Genomic DNA, 22,722 nt, shown 5'->3' on the forward strand with positions numbered 1-22,722 from the left:
ACAATTTAGCAAACTCAAGGCTATGGTGCGGGTGGGTGCAGTGGCTCTTGCCTGTAATCCCAACATTTGGGGAGGCAGAGGTGGGCGGATCACCTGAGGTCAGAAGTTCAAGACCAGCCTGGCCAACATAGTGAAACCCCATGTCTATTAAAAGTACAAAAATTAGCCGGGCATGGTGGTGCACACCTGTGGTCCCAGCTACTCGGGAGGCTAAGGCAGGAGAATCGCTTGAACCTATGAGATGGGAAATGGGGGTTGCAGTGAGCTGAGATCACGCCACTGAACTCCAGCCTGGGCGACAAGAGTGAAACTCCGTCTCAAAAAAAAAAAAAAAAAAAGACTACGGTGCTCGGACCAATCTCCTGCGTCGCAAAATTTAAGGAGTCGTCAAAAAAATAAGATAAATATTTTCAAACAATATTAAAAAATTCAAATCAGAAACTACCGATCGGGGTGAGGCATTGTTTTTGTAAATAAGGTCTTATTCCTAATAAGTTTCGAAAGTCTAAATCTTCACACGAGTCACTCAAAAGAAAGGCCCAGCTCAGGAGCCTGCATCTGCATTATGGCGGGTAAGCCCCGGTGGCTGACCGGAAGAAGCACCCACGGAGGCGAACCCCAGGCGCCCCTCAGCCTACTTCCATTTTCCCTCACGACCCTTCGCCCCGCCCACTCTAGCTGGCTGTGCCTGATTGGCTGGGCTGCCGCACATTCGCGCTGCCATTGGTCCATAGTCAGCTGGGGGTGGGCGTAGGGAGACCTACTTCAGCAGGTCCTGGCTGGCCCACCATTGTTAACGGCTGCGGTTGGAAGTGGCTGTGGGGATTGCTGCGGCTGGCGCGGCGCCGCTCTAGGTACGTTGGGGCCGGGCGAGTGTCCTGCGAGAGCGGCGATTGGCGGGGTGGCGGCTCTGGGAGCGTCGGTCGCCTCTCTGTGGGCCGGCCTCGGAGCGCCGGGCCGACCGGACGTTTGCGGCGAGGCTGCCCTGACTGAAAAGCGCCCGCGGGGCCGTCTGACCGGGCCGGGAATAGGCCCCTGAGGGGCAGACGGGCGCGTCTGCACCGTTTTCGCAGAGGGGTGCTGGTGAAACGGGAGTGGTGTGCGGCCCTAGGTCCGGGCGGCCCTGGGGTTGGGGACTGCGGAGGGAAGTGGTCCGTGTTTTTTGTCCTGAGGGGTAAGTGAAAGCTCGCTCTTGTCCGGAATGCTTTCAGAAATTAACGGATAAATCTCCACCTCCACCAACTTTAGTGTCCCATTGCCAAATTTTCTTGAGTCGTTTTAATCATCTAATGAAGCCAGGTGCCAGAAGGCAACCGGATCTCGACAGGCGGCCTTGAAGTTTGTTAAAAAGTAGGGACCAGAGCATCAGGAAACATACAAAATTCTGAGTAAAATGCTGAAATCCCGTACCTCAGAGCTTGCCGGTGTAGGGATGGTAGGATTTAAGGAAGACGATTTCCTTAAGGTAGAAGTTCGTTTTTATGAATATGTTTTTAAGAAAGTTCCATCTTATCGCCCTTCTCTAACCAATTTTCTCCAAGTTTGGCAAGCAAGTTTGAGAAAGAGAGGACGCAGTAATTATTTTTGCTTTATTTCTGTTAAAACCTTACCGCACTTAAGGAAACGGGCTTCTACGTTTCCATGTTTCTGTGTTGAAAATGAAGTTTCTAACCACGTGTTCCTTCCTTTAAGACACAACGGCTTTTTCTGCTCTGAAGACTTGTATATGGTTAATATGTATAGAAGAGGACAGTTGTACTGAATAGTCCACATTAGAAAAATTATGTCATATTCACTTAAATTGTTATTCTAGATTGCGACTTAATACTGTTTTTATTATGATCTTGTCATATTTATTGTAGCCAGTAAATGACCTGCGACATAACTATTTGCAAAACAAATGGGGAAGACCAAGATAAGTTATATCACAGGAAAGCAATTGAAAATGCAAAAATGAATCATCTGAATGAAGGACTAATAACACTGAATTCAGCTTTTGTGAAGTATGCCTTTCTTCTTAGCTTCTTTATTCTGCAATACATTTGTAGAAGTGTTGACTCCGATCTTAATCAAATTTACTTCACTCTCAGTCTTATCTGCAGATATGTACAGACCACATCCTAAGATTGACTTCTGCCTCAACAGAAATACATGAGCCGGTGCCTTACTGGAAATGATTTGCGCGTTTTAAGAACTGGTGTATATAGGTACATCTTGAATGTTCTGCTTTCCTTGCCTTATGCCTGTACTTCACCTCAGCCTTCAATTCCATTGTGTTTCCTTGCTACTTGATATCTTGAAATCTGGTACGAAACTACTGCATGATCCCTGCACCTTTGCTTCTGCATATATCATAGCTCTCTTATAGTGAGCGTGCACAATCTATTTCATTTGATGTAATCAAAGTTTAAATAATATATTGGATAGTTAAAAATAAAATACAACTTTAAATGCGCAAGAGTATTAGTTCTCATTGTTGAGCGAGATAATATGAAATACCAAAAAATCGTATTCTCTCATTCTATGTCATAGTCTATTTTACTTCCCCCCCCCACCCCCACCCCACACACACACTGCGGTGACTTATCTATCTCATTTATTTTATTTTATCTTATTTTTTTTTGAGGCAGAGATTTACTCTGGCTCAGGCTGGAGTGAAGTGGCGCGATCTCGGCTCACTGCAACCTCCGCCCTCCGGGTTCGAGTGATTCTCCTGCCTCAGCCTGGCAAGTAGCTGGGATTATAGGCGCCCGCCTAGTTTTTGTATTTTTAGTAGAGATGGGGTTTCACCTTGTTGGCCAGGCTGGTCTCGAATTCCTGACCTCAGGTGATCCGCCCGCCTCTGCCTCCCAAAGTGCTAGGATGACAGGCACACTAGTCTTAGCGCCCGGCCTATCTCATATTCTTATATCATTTAGATAATTATTTTGCATTACAGTAGACTAGGATAGTTTTTTATCTTCATTTTTACCAGTGATGGGACAGATTGGAGTCAGCCAGTATCTAGAGAGAAATAACCATGACTTTTTGGAGGAAAGGGAGATAATATATTGGATTTTTTTAAACTTCTGATTAAGCCATGAAATGTTCAGAGAGGTGTTACTGAAGTTAGCCATGAATTATTTAGAGGCATTGTATGTGTCTACTAAATGTGGTGGTAGTTTCCATTAGTATACCTCTGAGGCTCTAGTGTGTACAGTATGCTTATGTGAAATAGCTTATCAGATAGGCATGGCAAAAGTTGCCGAGGCCTTTTTAGTACTCTTTATTAAGGAGACAGTGACTTTGGGAGGCTTTTCAGTACTTGTTATTAAGGAGAGAATAACTTTGGGTGGCTTTCCAGAGGTTTGTTTTTTAAGTGAATATTCATTAAACAGCATTAAAACTACTGTAAGAAAGGCATGTCATTGAAGATATAAAAAATATTTGTAGGCCGGCACAGTGGCTCACACCTGTAATCCCAGCACTTTGGGAGGCCGAAGCAGGTGGATCACGAGGTCAGGAGCTCGAGACCATCCTGGCTAACATGGTGAAACCCCGTCTCCACTAAAAAATACAAAAAAATTAGCCGGGCGTGGTGGTGGGCGCCTGTAGTCCCAGCTTCTCGGGAGGCTGAGGCAGGAGAATGGCGTGAAGCCAGGAGGCGGAGCTTGCAGTGAGCCGAGATTGCACCACTGCACTCCAGCCTGGGCGACAGAGCAAGACTCCATCTCAAAAAAAAAAAAAAAAAAAAAAAAAAATTTTTAGTGGGAAATTTAGATAAAGAAGTAGTAGTTCTCTTGGGGCTGTTTTTTTGAGGGGTGATCTTTAAGCTTGATCTTGAAAGAGCATAGACTAGGAGGGAAGGTTAATAATACGACAGTTCTGGTCAATTTGGAAAGTGAAGGTTAGGTTTATAAGAAGGTTCAGTTGATATCTCCAGGAAAAGACAAACTACTGTGAAAGAAAGATAATGTAGTCATGGTAGTCTATCTGGCTATATAGAGAATATTTATAACAATTTAAATATTGATTTAACTGAAAATACAATGAGCTGTAAGAGACGTGTGAGCTACAGAACTTGATCTATGAATGACAGGAGAGCAGACCACAATGCTTTTCACATCCTCCCCTCCTTCCCTTGGGCATAAGACCTGGCTATAGAATATCTAGCTAATTAGAATAACGTCTTTATAATTTGGAGGGAAACTCTTGGAACTGTGAGTGCTCCCTGTCCAGTGTTACCATCCCCTACCATCCAATTAAAATGTTTCCTCCCCACCTCCAAAAAAATACTTAAGTGAGCTAAATCTTCATCTGCAATTACAGGAAATCGACATGGCTAAAATTTGTAACTCAAGAAATAGTATGAAAATATTTTAAAATACTGAGATTTTAAAAACAAGTTGTTAAAGTGATTGCCATTAGATATTCGGGAGTGCTGGCAAGCAACTGCTTTATTTCATAGTGAGCATTTTATACTGTTACATTGATAAAACTTGAAAAAAGTAATGTCAGAATTCTATTAGCATTCAGGTGATGCGGATGCTGCTGGTCTATGAACCACACTTGGCATTACTTCATGCTCATTATGAGATTAACTGCCACCTGGCCTGAGTTTTGTCATTTTGTTAACCACTATATAACTGTTAAAGCGCCCTATTGCTTCATAATAACTTACCTGTTTTGTGTTTGTGATAGATTTCTTTGAGTCTTAAGACCCTCCGTTCAAATATTGGCTGAAGTATCTGACTTTGAACAAGTTTAGTTAAATGGGTTTTTTTTTTTAATTTTTACTTTTTAAAAAGAGTAACAGTAAAAATTCAGTTCAGTAGATTTTTTTTTTTAATTTAATGAGAATTGCTCTTATTAAAGTGTTTATAATGTGTTAAGATACTACCCTGGAGAACATCATTGGAGAACAGAGATGTTTTATAATGGAGAAACCCAATGAAGCAGGAAGAAACAAAACTAAATCAGCACGTACCCATAACTTCGAACTATAAAAGGAAAAAAGATGAAGCTAACTTTTAACCACAAAGATACAGGAAATATGCTATTGCTTGGAAAGTAACATACTTCTGAATAATCTGCAGGTTAAGAAATTACAATGCATCTTAGAGAATATTGGATAAATATCAAATTATAAGGTAGAGTTTTTCAAAACTTGTGGGCTCAACTAAAGTAGGGCTTAGAGGAAAACTTACAGCTTTAAGTGAGAATTTAGAAAAAAAGGTAATAGGCTGGGTGTGCTGACTCATGCCTGTAATCCCACCACTTTGCGAGGCCGAGGTAGAGGATAACTTGAGGTCAGGAGTTTGAGACCCACGTGGGTAACATTACACAGGACCCTGTCTCTACAAAAAAATGTTTTGTAAAATTAGCCAGCCATGGAGGGACACACTTGTAGTCCTAGCTACTTGGGAGGCTGAGGCAGTAGGATTACTTGAGCCTAGGATTTTGAGGTTGCAGTGAGCTATGTTCATGCCACTGCACTCCACCTGGGTGACAAAGTGAGACTCTAAGAAAAGGAAAAAGAGAGACTGAAAAATATCTGAGTTTTTACCTGAAGCTGAAGCTGGAACAAGAACAGCAAAGCAAACGCGAAGAAAGCAGAAGGAGGGTAGGGCATGGTAGCTCACATTTGTAATCCCAATGGTTTGGGAGGCCAAGATCGGAGGATTACTTAAGCCCAGGAATTTGAACCCAGCCTGGGCAGCATAATGAGACCCCATCACTATGAAAAAAAATTAGCTGGGTGCAGTAGCATGCACCGGTAGTCCTAGCTAGTCTGGAGAATGAGATGGGAGAATTGCTGAGCCCAAGAGTTCAAGGTTACAGTGAGCTATGATCGTGCCATTGCATTCCAGCCTGGGCCAGAGAGAGAGACCGTGTCTCAAAAAAAAAAAAAAAAAAAAAATGTGCTGGGTATGGTGGCTCACACCTGTAATCCCAGTACTTTGGGAGGCTGAGGTGGGTGGCTTGCTGGAGCCCAGAAGTTCAAGACCAGCCTGGGCAATAAAAAATTTTAAAAAGACCAGGCACTGTGGCTCCCAGCTACTCAGGAGGCTGAGGTGGGAGAATCACTTGAACCCAGGAGGCAGAGGTTGCGGTGAGCCGAGATCGTGCTTTGCACTCCAGCCTGGGCAACAAGAGTGAAACTCCATGTCAAATAAAATAAGAGGAATATGGCAGGAAATTATTAAATGGAACACTGTATAATAGCAAGCTAGCAAACTTTAAGTACTTTGACAATCTCTTTTTGTCTTTTTTTTTTGTATTTTTGTTTACTTTGACAATCTTGATACATGTTTAATAAAATTGATCAAGAGAAAAGAGGAAAACACATCACTAATATCAAGAATGAGGCCAGGTGCAGTGGCTCACGCCTGTAATCTCAGCCCTTTAGGAGGCCAGGGCAGGTGGATCACCTGAGGTCAGGAGTTAAAGTCCAGCCTAGTCAACACGGTGAAACGCCATCTCTACTAAAATACAAAAATTAGCTGGGCGTGGTGGTGCACGCTTGTAGTCCCAGCTGCTGGAGAGGCTGAAGCAGGAGAATTGCTTGAACCGGGGAGGTGGAGGTTGCAGTGAGCTGAGATCGTGCCACTGCCTTTCAGCCTGGGTGACAGGGCGAGATTCTGTTTAAAAAAAAATAAAAAGAAAAGAGGGACAGCACTACAGGTATTACACATACAATTAGAGAATACTATAAGAACTTTGTATTGACAAATTTTAAATTGTGTTGAAATGGAAAAATAGGTAAAATTGAGGCCAAAAGATATAAAAAGTATGAATGGTTGTATTATCTTTTTTTTTTTTTTTGACGGATTTTCACTCTTTTCCCCAGGCTGGAGTGAAGTGGCAAGATCTCAGCTCACTGCAACCCTCACCACCAAGGTTCAAGTGATTCTCTTGCCTCAGCCTCCCAAGTAGCACCTGCCACCATGCCCAGCTAATTTTTGTACTTCTTAGTAGAGACGGGGTTTCGCCATGTTGGTCAGGCTGATCTTGAACTACTGACCTCAGGTGATCCACCTGCCTTGGCCTCCTAAAGTGCTGGGATTATAGTCGTGAGCCACGGCGCCTGGCTTTTTTTTTTTTTTTTTTTTTTTTAAACTGGAGATGATGTCTCCAGGATGGTTTTGAACTCCTGGGCTGTTTGAGCCTTGGCCTCCCAGAGTGCTAGGATTACAGATGTGAGCCACTGCTCCCAGCTGGTTATACCTCAATTTTAGTTGAAAACCTTTACCACTAAGTTAACCCCAGGCCCAGATGGCATTAGTGGTGAATTATTCTAATATTTAAGGAAAAACAACACCATTCACACACAAATTGTTCAGAGACTAGAAAGACTTTGTAGTTTGTATGAGGTCAGCAAACCTTTGATGTCAACACCCAATAAAAATAGACCCATCTCTCATTAACACTGATATAAAAATTATAAACATAATGTTAGCCATTTATAGGCCAGGCACAGGCCCATAAATTGTCTAATGTCAGCATTTTGGGAGGCCAAGGCAGGAGGATTTCTTGAGCCCAAGAGTTTAAGACCAGCCTGGGCAACATAGTGAGACTCTGTCTTTAAAAAAAAAAAAAAAAATTAGCTGGGTGTGATGGGGGCCCCTGATGTCCCTGCTACTTGAAGGGTCAGGTGAGAGTCTTGTTTGAGTCCAGGAGTTGAGGCTGCAGTAAGCTGTGTTCATGCCCACTGTACTTTAGCCTGAGCAGCAACGTGAATCCCCGTCTCCAAAAGAAAAGGAAAATGAAGTTTTAAAAATGAAACCATTAGGCCACGTGCGATGGCTCACACCTGTAATTCCAGCACTTTGGGAGGCTGAGGTGGGCGGATCACTTGAGGTCAGGAGTTTGAGACCCGCCTGGCCAACATGGTAAAACCCCCTCTCTACTAAAAATACAAACATTAGCTGGGCATGGTGGTGGGCACCTGTAATCCCAGCTACTTACTTGGGAGGCTGAGGCAGGAGAATTGCTTGAACCTGGGAGGTGGAGGTTGCAGTGAGCCGAGATTGCCTCAATGCCAGTGCACTCCAGGCTGGGTGACAGAGTGAGACTCTGTCTCAAAAAAAAAAAAAAAAAAAGACACCATTGGAAAAATCCTATGGCAGTAAAGGAATAGAACAAAAGGCATGAGACGTAAACCAAAAAGTGAAAGGCAGACATAAATCAAGCTACAGGTAGACCCTGAATTATGATTTGACGTGATTTTTAGTTTATGATGCTACAGAAAGTGATAGGCATTCGGTAGAATATAAATCCTTGAGAAATTCAAGACCAGTATAAAATCAGCTTTGGGTTAAATTATTTTGCTCAATTGTAGGCTAATATGAGTGTTCTGAACATGTTTAAGGTAGGCTTAGGCTTTGCTATGATGCTCAGTAGGTTAGTTGTACCTGTATTAACTGCATCTTTGACCTAGGATATATTCCATTTCTGGTAGGTTTTTGGGGATGTAATACTATTGCAAGTCACGCAGCATCTGTATATCAAAAGTAATATGAAGGCCAGGTACAGTGGCTCATGTCTGGAATCCTAACACCTTGGTAGGCCGAGGATCATTTGAGGCCAGGAGTTTGAGATGAGCTTGGGCACCATAGTAAGACTTTGTCTCTACAAAAAAATTTTAAAATTAGCTGAGTGTGATGGCACACACCTGTAGTCCCAGCTGCTTGGTAGGCTGATGTGGGAAGATCACTTAAGCCCAGGAGTTCAAGGCTGCAGTGAGCTCTGATCTCAGCACTGTGCATGATAGAGAGACCTATCTCTAAACAAACAAAAACAACCAAGCAATGTCAGGTGTGAAAGGATTAAACAATCCCGTGAAATGCCAGAGATTTTCAGGCTGAAGGGAAAAACAGCCTTGGCCTATAGGCTGTTTACAGGAGACAGACTTTGGATTCGAAGATGCAAATAGGCTGAAAGTAAAAGGATAGATGAAGATACAACATGCAAATAGCAACCATAGTAAAGCTATTGTGCCTATACTGATTTCAGACAAAATATACTGAAACAGTATTGCTGGAGATACAGAGGGACATTCTATAATGACAAAAGAGTCGGTGCCTCAGAAAGGCATACAAATCATAAACATATGCACCTACTAAGAGAGCAGCAAAATGTATGAAGCAACTATTGACAGAATTGAAGGAAGAAATGCACAGTTCAGTAATAATTGGAGAATTCAATACAACACTGTCATAACGGATAGAAAACTGAGGAAATCAGCAAGACAAGAGACAACTTGAGCAACACTAAACCAACTAGACTTAAGAGACATCTTTGAACAGTCCACCCAACAACAGCAGAATAGACTCTTTTGGAGTGTATGTAGAACATCCATCAGTATAGTCACACTAGGCCATGAAGCAAACCAACACACTTAAAAGGATTGAAATTATGAAAAAGAACATTATCTGACCAGTGAATAAAATCAGAAATCAGTACTGAAAAGAAACCTGAGATATTTACAAATATGTTGAAATTAACACTCCTAGATAATGGGTCAAAGAAGAAATCATGAGGTTAATTAGAAAATACTTCGAGGTGAATGAAAATGAAGACAAACATATCAAAGGTTTTGGAGGGTACAATTACAGCAATTCTTGGAAAATTTATAGTGATAAATGCTATATTAAAAAAGAAGACCTCAAATCAATCACCTAGACCTTTTAAGAAACTGGAACTAGAAGAACAAACTGAGCCTGAAGTCAGCAGAACGTAGGAAAAAATTAGTGTGGAAATTGATAGAATAGACAAAAATAGAAAAGGAAACCATAAATCATTTTTTTAAACGATCAACAAAATTAAACATTCAGCTAAACTGAGCACAAAAAAGGGAGAGAAGACTCAAATTACTAAAATCAGGAATGAATGAGGGGACATTACTACTGACCTTCTAGTAGTTAAAAAAATTATAAGGGAATACTATAGAATAATTCCAGTTGTATGGTACTCCTTTTAGTAGATGAAACAGACAAATTCCTAAAAAGACACAAAACTACCAGAACTGACTGAAGAAGAGGAAAATCTGAACAAACATAAAGCAGTGGAATTAGGACAAAATGAAAAGCCCCAAATCAGATGGTTTTATTAGTAAATTCTACCAAACACTTAAAGGTACAGTTCTTCAGTTCTTTCAAGAAATAGAAGAGGACAGAACATTTCTGAAATAATTCTGTAAGGCTAGTATATTTGGATACCAAAAGCAGACCCCAACACTATAGGAAAAGAAAACTGCAGAATGATATTTTTTTAATGTATAGAGATGTGAAAATCCTCAACCAAATAATAGTAATTTGAAATTAACATAAAAGGATTATACACCATGACCAAGTGAGATTTATCTCAGGAGTGCAAAGTAAATTTCTCATGCAAGAATCTTTAATGTTAAGTGCCATATCAAAGAGAACAAAGCTACATGATCTTTTTAAGAGATAGTGAAAAGCATTGATAAGATCCAATGTCCCTTCATGATAAAAACATTAAACAATAGGGAAAGTTTGGAACTTCCTTAACTTGTGAAAAAGCATCTGTAAAAAAACCCATGGCTAACATCGTAGTGGAGGATTGGAGGTTTTCCTGCTAATTCAGGAACAAGATGACCCCTCCTAACATTTCTATTCAACATTGTACTAGAGGATCTAGTCAGGAAAATGAAGCACATTTTTTTTCAAATAATAAAAGCATCGAAATTGGAAAGGGAGAAGTAAAACATACACAGATAACATGATTTAATATGTAGAAAATTGTAAGAGATTCACAAACCATTAAAGATAAAAGCCAGTTCAACAAAGTTGAAGGATGGATGATCAGTGTACATAAATCTGTTTTATTTCCATATACTTGCAAAGAGGAATCCAAAACTGAGATTGAGGAAAGCATATATAATAGCATCAAAAAGTAATACAAAACATATACTCTGAAAACTGCAAAATGTTGAAAGAAATTAAATAAGTAAATGGAAAGATAATCCCATGTTCATCTAGCCAGAGGACTCATATATTTTGGATATTAACCCCTGATCAGATGTATGGTTTGCAAATATTTTCTCCCATTTCATACATTGGCTCTTCATTCTGTTGATTGTTCTCTACCTGTACAGAAGTTTTTAAGTTTCATAAATAATTCTAGTGGTCTGTTTTTGCCTTCGTTCCATATGCTGTTGGGGTCATATCTAAAAAAGGTCATTGTGTAGACCAACGTCATGGAGTTTTTGCCTGTGTTTCCAGTAGTTTTACAGTTTTGGGTCTTACATATAAGTTTGACAGGGAGTCTCGCTCTGTGGCCCAGGCTGGAGTGCAGTGGCATGATCTTGGCTTACTGCAGCGTCTGCCTCCTGGATTGAAACGATTGTTGTACCTCAGCCTTTTTTTGTTGTTTGTTTGTTTTAATTGAGACAGTGTCTCACTGTCTCACAGGATAGAGTACTTGATCTTGGCTCACTGCAGCCTCCACCTCCTGGGCTCAGGTGATGCTCCTGCTTCACCTTGTCCCAGTAGCTGGGACAAGAGGCACATGACACCATGCCTGACTAATTTAAAAAAAAAAATTTTTTTTAAGATTTTTGTAGTGACAAGATTTCCTTGTATTGCGCAGGGTGGTCTCAAGCTCCTGGGCTAAAGCAGTCCTCCTGCTTTGACCTCCCAAAGTGCTGGGATTACAGGCATGAGCTACCATGCCCAGCCTACATTTAACTTTGTAGTAATGCATTTAAAGTTGATTTTTGTATATGGTGTGAGATACTGCCTAGTTTCTTCTGCATGTAGATATTCCGTTTACCCAGCACCATTTATCAAAGCAACTATTCTTTCCAAATTGTATGTTTTGCCATTTGGTTGAAAATCAATTTAATATAAATCTGTGGATTTTATTTCTGAGTTCTCTATTCTGTTCCATTGGTTATGTGTCTGTTTTTATCCCAATACTGTACTGTTTTGTTCACTGTAGCTTTGTGGTATATTTTGAAATTGTCTAGTGTGATCCCTCCAGCTTTATTACTTTTGCTTAAGATTGCTTTGGCTTTTTGGACTCTTCTGTGGTACCACATAAATTATCCATTTTAGGATTGTATTTTTGATTTCTATGAAAAGTGTCATTGGAATTGTTATAGGGATTGCATTGTCTCTATAAAGTGCTCTGGGTAGTATAGTCATTTTAGCAGTATTAATTCTTCCAAAATATATGAGGAACTCAAATAACAAGAAAACAAGCCAATTAAAAAATGAATTCAAGAGTTTGAGGTTACAGTGAGCTATGATCGTGCAGTTGCATTCCAGCCTGGGCCACAGAGAGACCGTGCCTCAAAAGAAAATGGGCTAGGCATGGTGGCTCATGCCTACAATCCCAGGACTTTGGGAGGCCAAAGCGAGTGAATCGTTTGAGCTTAGTAGTTTGAGACCAGCCTGGGCAACATGGCAACGCCCCGTCTCTGCAGGAAATTAGGTGCACGCCAGTGGTTTCAGCTACTCAGGAGGCTGAGGTGAGAGGATTGCATGAGCCTGAGAGGTGGAAGTTGTAGTGAGCTGAGATCGTGCCACTGCCCTGCAACCTGGGTGACAGAGTGAGACCTCATTTCAAAAAAAAAAAAAAAAAAAAAGGCAAAGGAGCTGAAGAGATGTTTTTCAAAAGAAGACATACAAATGGCTAAAGTGCACATCACTAATATTCATGGAAATGTCAATTAAAACCACTATGAAATATCACATGTCACACCTGTTAGGATGACTTATCAAAAATAAAAGATAAGACTGGGCATGGTGGCTCATGCCTGTAATCCCAGCACTTTGGGAGGCTGAGGCGGGTGGATCATGAGGTCAGGAGTTTTGAGACCAGCCTGGCCAAGATGGCGAAACGCCATCTGTACTAAAAATACAAAAATTAGCTGGGTGCAGTGGTGGACACCTTTAATCCCAGCGACTCGGGAGGCTGAGGCAGGAGAATTGCTTGAACCCAGGAGGCGGAGGTTGTAGTGAGCCAAGATGGCGCCACTGCACTGTAGTCTGGGCAACAGAGCAAGACTCCCTGTCAAAAAAATAATAAATAACAAATGTTGGCAAAGATGTAGAGAAAAGGGAACTCCTCACAGAGTTCATGGAAACATGAATTAGTATAGCCATTATTTTTTAGAAGTTCAAAAAAATTAAAAATATACCTATGATCCAGGAATCTTATTGGATATATATCTAAAGGATATTAAATCATTATATTGAACAGATACTTGCACTCACATGTTTATTGCAGAATAATAATTCACAGTAGATACAGAATCAACCTGTTTATCAAGGAATGAACGAAGAAAATGTGGTATATGTACATAATGGAATACTATTTTGCCTGTCATTTGCAAGAACATGAATAAACCTAAACATTGTGTTAAGTGAAATAATCTAGACACAGACAAATACTATATGATGTCACTCATTTTTGGAATCTGACTCATGTAAGGAAGGAGTAGAAAGGTGATTATACAGCTGGGGGTGGACTTGAATAGATATTGGTCAAAGGATATAGAATGTCATTTAGGGAAATATGTTCAAGAGATCTGGCCAGGTGTGGTGGCTCATGCCTGTAATCCCAGCACTTTGGGAGGCTGAGGCAGGCAGATCACCTGAGGTCAGGAGTTCAAGACCAGCCTGACCAACATGGAGAAACCCCATTTCTACTAAAAATACAAAATTGGCTGGGTGTGGTGGTGCATGCCTGTAATCCCAGCTACTCAGGAGGCTGAGGCAGGAGAATCGCTTGAACATGGGAGGCGGAGTTTGCAGTGAGCTGAGATTGTGCCATTGCACCCCAGCCTGGGCAACAAGAACGAAACTCAGACAAAAAAAAAAAAAAAAAAGATCTATTGTTCTATTGTGCAAAACCTGACTAGTTAGTAACAATATGCTGTATACTTGGAAAATTATACAACGGTATTGTTGAAATTCATAAAGAATAATCTTAAATGAAAAAATAGTAATACTAAATTGATCTACAAATTCAACACAATCCTTATGAAATTGCAGCTGGCTTGGGAGAAATTTATGATTTTTCTTTTCTGTGTAAATTTAAGGAGAGTTTAAGTATGGTAAGAGATAGGGATTCAGTTTCATTCTTATACATATGTTAATCCAGTTTTCCCAGCACCATTTATTGAAAAGAGTGTGTCCTTTCTGCAGCATATATTCTTGTCAACTTTGTCAAAGATCACTTGGCTGTAGATATGTGGCTTTATTTCTGGGTTCTCTGTTCAGTTGATCTGTATGTCTATTTCTATACATTACTATGCTGTTTTGATTACCATCAGCTTTGTATTATAATATTGTTAGAAGTCAGGTAATGCAATAGCTTCAGCTTTATTGTTTTAGCTTAGGATTGCTTTGGCTATTTGGGCTCTCTTTTGGTTCCATGTGAATTTCAAGACTGTTTTTTGTAATTCAGTGAAGAATGACATTGGTATTTTGATAGTGAATGCATTGAATTTGTAGATTGCTTTGGGCAGTATGGCCATTTTAACAATATTAATTCTCCTCATCAGTAAGCATGGGATATTTTTCCATTTGTGTCAGCTACAATTTCTTTTGTCAGTGTTTTGTAGTTTTTCTTGTATAGGAGGTCTTTGACCTCCTTGGTTAAAAATATTCCTGAGTATTTTATTTTACGTTTTGTAGCTATGGTAAATGGGATTGCCTTCTGATTTGGCTCTCAGTTTGATTGTTATTGGTGTATAGAAATGCTACACATTTTTATTTGTTGATTATTTATTTATTTTTTTTGAGACAGAGTCTTACTCTGTCAGCCAGGCTGGAGTGCAGTGGCACAATCTCAGCTCACTGCAACTTCCATCGCCCGGGCTCAAGCCATTCTCCTGCCTCAGCCTCCCAAGTAGCTGGGATTACAGGCACCCGCCACCACGCCTGGCTAATTTTTGTATTTTTAGTAGAGATGGGGTTTCACCATGTTGGTCAGGCTGGGCTTGAACTCCTGACCTCAGGTAATCCACCCGCCTTGGCCTCCCAAAGTGTTGGGATTACAGGCATTAACCACCGTGCCCAGCCGTGTGTTGATTTTTGCATCCTGAAACTTAGTTTGTTTATCAAATTAAGAGTTTTTTGGAAGAGTCTTTAGGATTTTCTAGACATAAGATCATATATCATCAGCAAACAGATACATTGATATCCTATTTCCCTTTTCTTTCTCTCTCTTGCCTGATTGCTATGGCCAGGATATATAGTAGTATGTTGAATAGAAGTGGTGAAAGTGGGCATCTTTGTTTTGTTCAAGTTTTTAGAGATTCTTTCAACCTTTCTTGATTTAGTATGATTTTCGCTGTGGGTTTGTTGTATATGGCCTTATGGCCTTTATTATTTTTAGCTATGTTCCTTCCTTTTTTGTTTTGTTTTGTTTTGTTTTGTTTTTTTGAGACAGAGTCTTGCTGTGTTGCCAGGTTGGAGTGCAGTCACACGATCTTGGCTCACTGCAACCTCCATCTCCTGGGTTCAAGTGATTCTTATGCCTCAGCCTCCTGAGTAGCTGAGATTACAGGTGCCCGCCACCATGCCCAACTAAATTTTGTATTTTCAGTAGAGACAGGGTTTCGCCATGTTGTGGCCAGTCTGGTCTCGAACTCTTGACCTCAGGTGATCCACCCGCCTCGGCCTCCCAAAGTGCTAGGAATAAGGCATGAGCCACTGCACCTGGCCTTAGCTATTTTCATTCTATGCCTAGTTTATTGGGGGTTTTATCATGAAGGGATGCTAAATTTTATGAAATGCTTTTTGTGCATGTATTGAGATCATATTGTTTTTGTTCTTAGTTGTGATAAATCACATTTATTGATTTGCATGTGTAGAACCATCCTTGCATTCTTGGTATAGAACCCATTTGATTATGGTTTATTTTTATTTATTTATTTATTAATTTTTGAGATGGAGTTTTGTTCTTGTTGCCCAAGCTGGAGTGCAATTGTGTGATCTCGGCTCACTGCAACCTCCACCTCCCAGGTTCAAGTGATTCTCCTGCCCCAGCATCCCGAGTACCTGGGATTACAGGTGCACACCACCATGCCCAGCTAATTTTTTTGTGTTTTTAATAAAGACGGGGTTTCACCATGTTGGCCAGGCTGGTCTCGAACTCCTGACCTTGTGATCCACCCACCTCGGCCTCCCACAGTGCTGGGATTACAGGCATGAGCCACTGTGCCTGGCCTTTTATCTTTTTTATGTGCTGTTAGATTCAGTTTGCTAGTATGTTGTTTAGGATTATTTCATTTATGTTTATCAGGGATATTGGTCTGTAGTTTTTTTTTTTTTGCTGTGTCCTTGTTTGGTTTTGTTATCAAAGTGATACTAGCTTCATAGAATGTGTTAGGAAGAATTCTCTCCCTTTTTTTTCCTCTTTTTTTTGAATAGTTTCAAGAGGATTGGTATTAGTTCAGCTTTGTATGGTAGAATTCAGCTGTGAATCCATCTGGTTATGGGCTTTTTTGTTGTTGGGAGAGTTTTTTTTTTTTATTGATTCAGTCTCACTAATTATTCATCTATTCAGGATTTCTGTTTCTTCTTGGTTAAGGCTTGGGAGGTTGTATGTTTCCAGTAATTTATCCATTTCCCATAGGGTTTCCTGTTTGTCAGTATATAGTTGTTCATAATAGTCTCTGTTGTTGTTTTGTGGTATCAGCTGTAATGTGTCCTCCTTAATTTCTGATTTTGTTTATTTGGACCTTACCTCTTGGTTGGTGTAGGTAGTAGTTTTCCAATTTTGTTTAAATTTTCAAAGAACCAACTTTTTGTTTTATTGATACTTCTTTTTGGTCTCTATTTCATTTAGTTCTGCTGTGACCTTTATTTCTTCTGCTAATTTTTGGCTTGATTATTTTTCTAGTCTCTTGAGGTACAATGTAAGATTTTTAATTTTTGACTATTTTTTTGATGGAGACGTTGAATGCCATAAACTTCTCTCTAAGCACTGCCTTTGCTATATCCCAGAGGTTTTAGTATGTTGTTTTTCTATTTTCATTTGTCTCAAATGTTCTTAATACCCATATTCGTTTTTTCAATGATTCAGTGATAGTTCAGAAGCATGTTGAATTTCCATATATTTTTATAGCTCTGAAGATTCTCTTGGCATTGATTTCTAGTTTTATTCTGCTGCGGTCTGAGAAGATACTTGATATAATTTTGATTTTTGTTTTGTTTTGTTTCGTTTTGATACAAGATCTTACTCTGTCACCCAGGCTGGAGTGCAGTGGCATGATTTTTTACTTACTGCAGCCTTAACCTGCTGGGCTCAAGCGATTCTTCCACCTCAGCCTCCCAACTAGCTGGGGCTACAGGCATGTGCCACCATGCTTGGCTAATTTTTGTACTTTTTTGTAGAAACAGGGTTTCACCATGTTGCCAGACTGGTCTCAAACTCCTGAGCTCAAGTGATCCTCCCACCTCAGCCTCCCAAAGTGCTGGGATTACAGGCATGCACGACTATGTCTGGCCTGATTTTGGTTTTTTAAAAATTTATTCACAGCCAGGTACAGCGGCTCCCCGTGTAGTCCCAGCATTTTGGGAGGCTGAGGCAGCAGGATTGCTTGAGGTGAGGAGTTCAAGACCAGCCTCATCAACACAGCGAGACCCTTTCTTAAAAAAAAAAAATGTTGAGTCTGTTTTGTGGTCTAATGGTCTGACTTCGAGAATGTGCCATGTGCTAATGAGAAAAATGTATATTCTGCAGGTAGAATGTTCTATGAATGAATGTTAGGTTCATTTGGTTTAAAGTTCAATTTCAGTCCAGTATTTTGATTTTTCTGTTTCCATCTGTCTAGTGATGTTTGTGTGGAGATTAGTGATTTTCCAGGTTAATGGATGTCAGGTATAAATCCTGTTACCACTGCAGCTGGCTCTTAACTGTAAGTGCCACCTACTGGCCTGGAGGTCAGCCTACGTAGCTTATTACAACATGTGACACAAATGCACTAGGATCAGGAGTGTGAGGTGAATTCTCATGACTTCGTGTTACCAGAATTGTCCATACCATTCTGGCTACTCAGGAGGTTGTGAACCTGCTCACCTACCTGGTACACTGCTACTACAACTGGCATTTGAGAAAACCATCACACTAAGGCTTTTTACAACCAAGGAAATAATAAGAGTTTTCACCACTGAACTCGTCCAGAAGCAAAGTCACAACCTCAAGAAAAAAAACTTCTATCCTAGTGAAAATAAATTTAATAATAGCAAGAAGCAAATGTGTCTCTGGATGTGCAGAAATAAGCATAAAGTTATAGGAAGCATGAAAAAGTAAGGTATTATAACACCCCCTCAAAGGAACACAGGAATTCCTTAGCAATGGATTCTAACCAAAAATGATAATTGAAATGCTGAAGAGCTCAAAATGTTTTTAAGGAAACTTAATGAAATGCAAGGGAAATCTGAAAACCCATACAAAAAAGTCGGAAAATCAATTTAGGATATGAATGAGAAATTTACCAAGGAAATAGATATCTTTTCATAAAACCAAACAGAACTTTATGGCAATGAAAAATTCATTGAAGGAATTTTGGAATGCATTTGAAAGCTTCAAGTATAGACTAACCAAAGCAGAAGAAATAATTTTTTGAATTAACCTAGTCAGACAAAAGTAATATATAAGAATGAAGAAGGCCTTTGAAACATACAAGACTACATAAAGCCACAGAACTAATGAATTAACAGTATTTCCAAAGGGAAAGAAAAAGCAAATATTTAGGGAACTTTTTCAGGAAATAATTAATGAAAACCTCTCTAGTCTAGCAAGAGATTTAGACATCTTAGATACAGGAGACCTAATGATTCCTAGGAAAATATGTTGCAACATGGGTTTAATGCCATATAGTCATCAAACTGTCTCAAGTCAAGGTGAAGGAAAGAATTATAAAATCAGCAAGAGAAAAGTGTCTAATCACCTATAAAAGAAACCTCATTAGACGAATAGTGTACTTGTCAACAGTAATCTTTTGTTTTTCCTTTTTGAGACAGAGTCTCACTCTGTCACCCAGGCTGGAGTGAAGTGGTGCAATCTCTGCTCACTGCAACCTCTCCCTCCCAGGTTCAAGCGATTCTCCTGCCTCAGCCTCCCGAGTAGCTGGGATTACTGGTGTGTGCCCCCAGACTCGGCTGATTTTTAGTAGATACCAGGTTTCACCATGTTGGCCAGGCTGGTCTCAAACTCTTCACTTTAAATGATCCACCCACCTTGGCCTCCCAAAGTGCTGGGATTATAGGCGTGAGCCACTCTGCCCAGCCTTTTTTTTTATTTTTTGAGACAGAGTTTCACTGTGTTGCCCAGGATAGTGTGCAATGGCACGATCATAGCTTACTGCAACCTCCACCTCCAGCTTCAAGCAATTCTCATGCCACTGCCTCCAGCTGGGACTACAAGCATGTGCCACCATGCCCAGATAACTTTTTTGTAGTTTTAGTAGTGACAGGATTTCCCCACATTGGCCAGGCTGGTCTCGAACTCCTGGACTCAAGTAAACCACCCACTTTGGCCTCCCAAGGTGCTGGTATTACAGGCGTGAACCACTGGGCCCAACCAGAAGTAACCTTACAAGTCAGAATGGGATGGGATGGGATGGGATTGTCAAAGTGCTGAAAGAAAAAAAACTGGTGAACCAGGAATTTTATATCCAACTAGATTAAGCTTCATAAATGAAGGAGAAATAGTTTTTCTTATAGAAGCAAATGGTGAGGGAATTCATCACCAGTTAAGTAGACTCTCCCTACAATAAATCCTCAAATCCCAAACATCTTAATGAAAGGTCAATATTTGGCTGGGTGCTGTGGCTCATGCCTGTAATCTCAGCACTTTGGGAGGCTGAGGTGGGTGGATTGCCTGAGGTCAGGAGTTCAAGACCAGCCTGGCCAACATGGTGAAACCCGGTCTCTACTAAAAAAAAAAAAATACAAAAAATTCACCGAGTCTGGTGGCGGGTGCCAGTAATCCAGCTACTTGGGAGACTTAGGCAGGAGAATTGCTTGAACCCAGGAGGCGGAGGTTGCAATGAGCCGAGATCACACCATTGTACTCCAGCCTGAGCAACAACAGCAAAACTCCATCTCAAAAAAAAAAAAGGTTAATATTCATTATCGTGAAGACACCTGGAAGGGGCAGAGCAAGGTGGCTGAATGGAAACTGTTAGTCCAAGCTGCATTGTTTTGTAAGCCCCCACCATTTTGCAGACCTTGGTCAGAGTGAAACATTCCACAGGGGCTTGGGCGGTGAGAAACATCCTGCCTAACCACCTGACTACAGGAACATTCTTATCACATCCTGCTGGACAAAGGCCCAAGGAACATTCTTATCACATCCTGCCAGACAAAAAGGCCAAACCACCTGACCACAGGAATATCTTTATCAACATCCTCCTAGGCAGCAAGCCATACCACCTAGATCCCTCCCTCCCAGACCTACAATTACCCCAGCCTGTAAGTGGCAGTGGGTCCTGGCACTAAGTTGGTCCCCCTATGTAGGTTTGTACTGACAATAAACCTGTGTTGCTGTTGAGCTGCCAACTCTCTGTCCTTAACCCTTGACTTTCCTTCAAAACCTAACAGAAGCTTTCACTTGAAGTCAGGAGTTCGTGACCAGCCTGACCAACATGGTAAAACCCCGTCTCTACTAAAAACAAACTAGCTGGGTGTGGTGGCACGTGCCTGTAATCCCAGCTACTCAGGAGGCTGAAGCAGGAGAATTGCTTGAACCCAGGAGGTGGAGGTTGCAGTGAGCCAAGATCATGCCACTGCACTCCAGCCTGGGTGACAGAGTGAGAATCTGTCTCAAAAAAAAGAAAAGAAAAGCTTCAAATAATTTTTTTCATAGAATATTTTACTCTGTCACTCAGACTGGAGTGCAGTGGTGAAATCACAGCTCACCACAGCCTCGACCTCCACAGGATCAAGCAATCCTCCCATCTCAGCCTCCCGAGTAGCTGGGACTACAGGCATGCACCACCACCCTTGACTAATTTTTTATATGTTGTAGAGATGGGGTTTTGCCATGTTGCTTGGGCTGGTCTTGATCCCCTGGGCTCAAGCTGTCCACTTGCCTTGGCCTTCCAAAGTGCTGGGATTACAGGCCTGAACCACTGTGCCCAGCCAACTTAAAATAATTAACCTAATGATGCATGTTAAAGAACTAGAAAAGCAAAAGCAAACCAAACACAAAAGTAGTAGAAGAAAAGAAGTAGCAAAGATCATTGCAGAAGAAACAAAAGATCAATGAAATGAAAAGTTAGTTTTTTTAAATATAAAGCAAACATTTATGTAGACTATGAAAAACAATACCTCAGAAATTCACAGCATCATTTGTGGCTCCTATGAGCAACTATAGGCCAATAAATTGGAAAATCTAGAGGAAATGGATGCATTCCTAGGCACATACAACCTACGAAGATTGAACCATTAAGATATCAAAAACCTGAACAGACCAGTAACAAGTAATGACATAAAAGCCATAATAAAACATTGCCTAGCAAAGAAAAGCCTGAGCCCCAATTGCTTCACTGCTGAATTCTACTGAACATTTAAAGAAGTAATACCAATCCTACTGAAATCATTTTGAAAAATAGATGAGGAGGTAATACTTCCAAACTCATTCCATGAGGTTACCCAATACCAAAACCAGACAAAGACACATAAAAATAGAACTACAGACCAATATCTCTGATGAGTATTGATGTAAAAATCAGCAAAATGGTAGAAAACTGAATTTAACAATGCATGAAAAAGATTATTAATCATAACTAGGATTTCACCTGGCTTCAACATGTGCTAGCTATCAATGTGATACATTATATCAACAAAATGAAGGACAAAAATATGGTCATTTCATTTGATGCTGAAAATGGATTTGATAACATTCATCTTCCCTACATGATAAAAACCCTCAAGAAACTGGGTATAGAAGGAATGTATCTCAACGTAATAAAAGCCATATATGACAGACCACAGTTAGTATCATACTGAATGGGGAAAAACTACAAAAGAACTACAAACCTTTGGTTTGAGATGTGGAACACAACAAGGCTGCCCGTTTTCACTACAGTTACTGAACATAGTACTAGAAGTCCTAGCTAGGTGAATCAGGAGAAATAAGGGGCATGCAAATTGGGAAGGAAGAAGTCAAATTGTCCTTATTTACAGATGATAAGATCTTATACTTGGAAAATCCTAAACAATCCACCAAAACTAGTAATACTGATAAATTGAGTAAAGGTGCAGTATACAAAATCACCGTACAAAATTCAGTAACATTTCTATATGCTAACAGTAAATGATATGTAAAGGAAATCAAAATAGTCTCATTTATAATATTGACAAATAAGATTATTTTTAAAATTTTTTATTTCTGTAGGTTATTCAGGAACAGGTGTTACTCGGTTACATAAGTTCTTTAGTGGTGATTTGTGAGATTTTGGTGCACCCATCACCTGAGCAGTATACACTGAACCCAATTTGTGGTGTTTTATCCCTCATCACCCTTTCCCCTGAGTCCCCATAGTTCATTGTATCATTCTTAGGCCTTTACATTCTCATAGCTTAGCTCCCACTTGTGAGTGAGAACATGCAATGTTTGGTTTTCTACTCTTGAGTTACTTCTTTCTTTCTTTGTTTTTTTTTAGATGAAGTCTCGCTCTGTCACCAGGCTGAAGTGCAGTGGCATGATCTTGGCTCACTGCAACTTCTGCCTCCTGGGTTCAAGCGATTC

The 22,722-nt window shown here is 40.4% G+C and overlaps 1 protein-coding gene across 9 annotated transcripts in view; it reads left to right on the forward strand.

The window, feature by feature from the left end:
* The first annotated feature begins 726 nt into the window (after window positions 1–726).
* The window catches only part of ATF7IP2 (activating transcription factor 7 interacting protein 2), a 95,017-nt gene continuing 73,021 nt past the window's right edge, over window positions 727–22,722 (forward strand). For 2 of the 9 annotated variants that reach the window (XM_054533455.2, XM_054533452.2), the window contains exons 1-3: window positions 727–854; window positions 1,863–2,003; window positions 2,091–2,207. The gene's annotated coding sequence lies outside the window, so the exon portion shown is untranslated. The other 7 variants (XM_054533458.2, XM_054533454.2, XM_054533457.2 and 4 more) reach the window with 5 other exon arrangements.

This window comes from Pongo abelii, chromosome 18 (genome assembly GCF_028885655.2).
Source record: "Pongo abelii isolate AG06213 chromosome 18, NHGRI_mPonAbe1-v2.0_pri, whole genome shotgun sequence".
Taxonomy (NCBI): Eukaryota; Metazoa; Chordata; class Mammalia; order Primates; family Hominidae; genus Pongo; species Pongo abelii.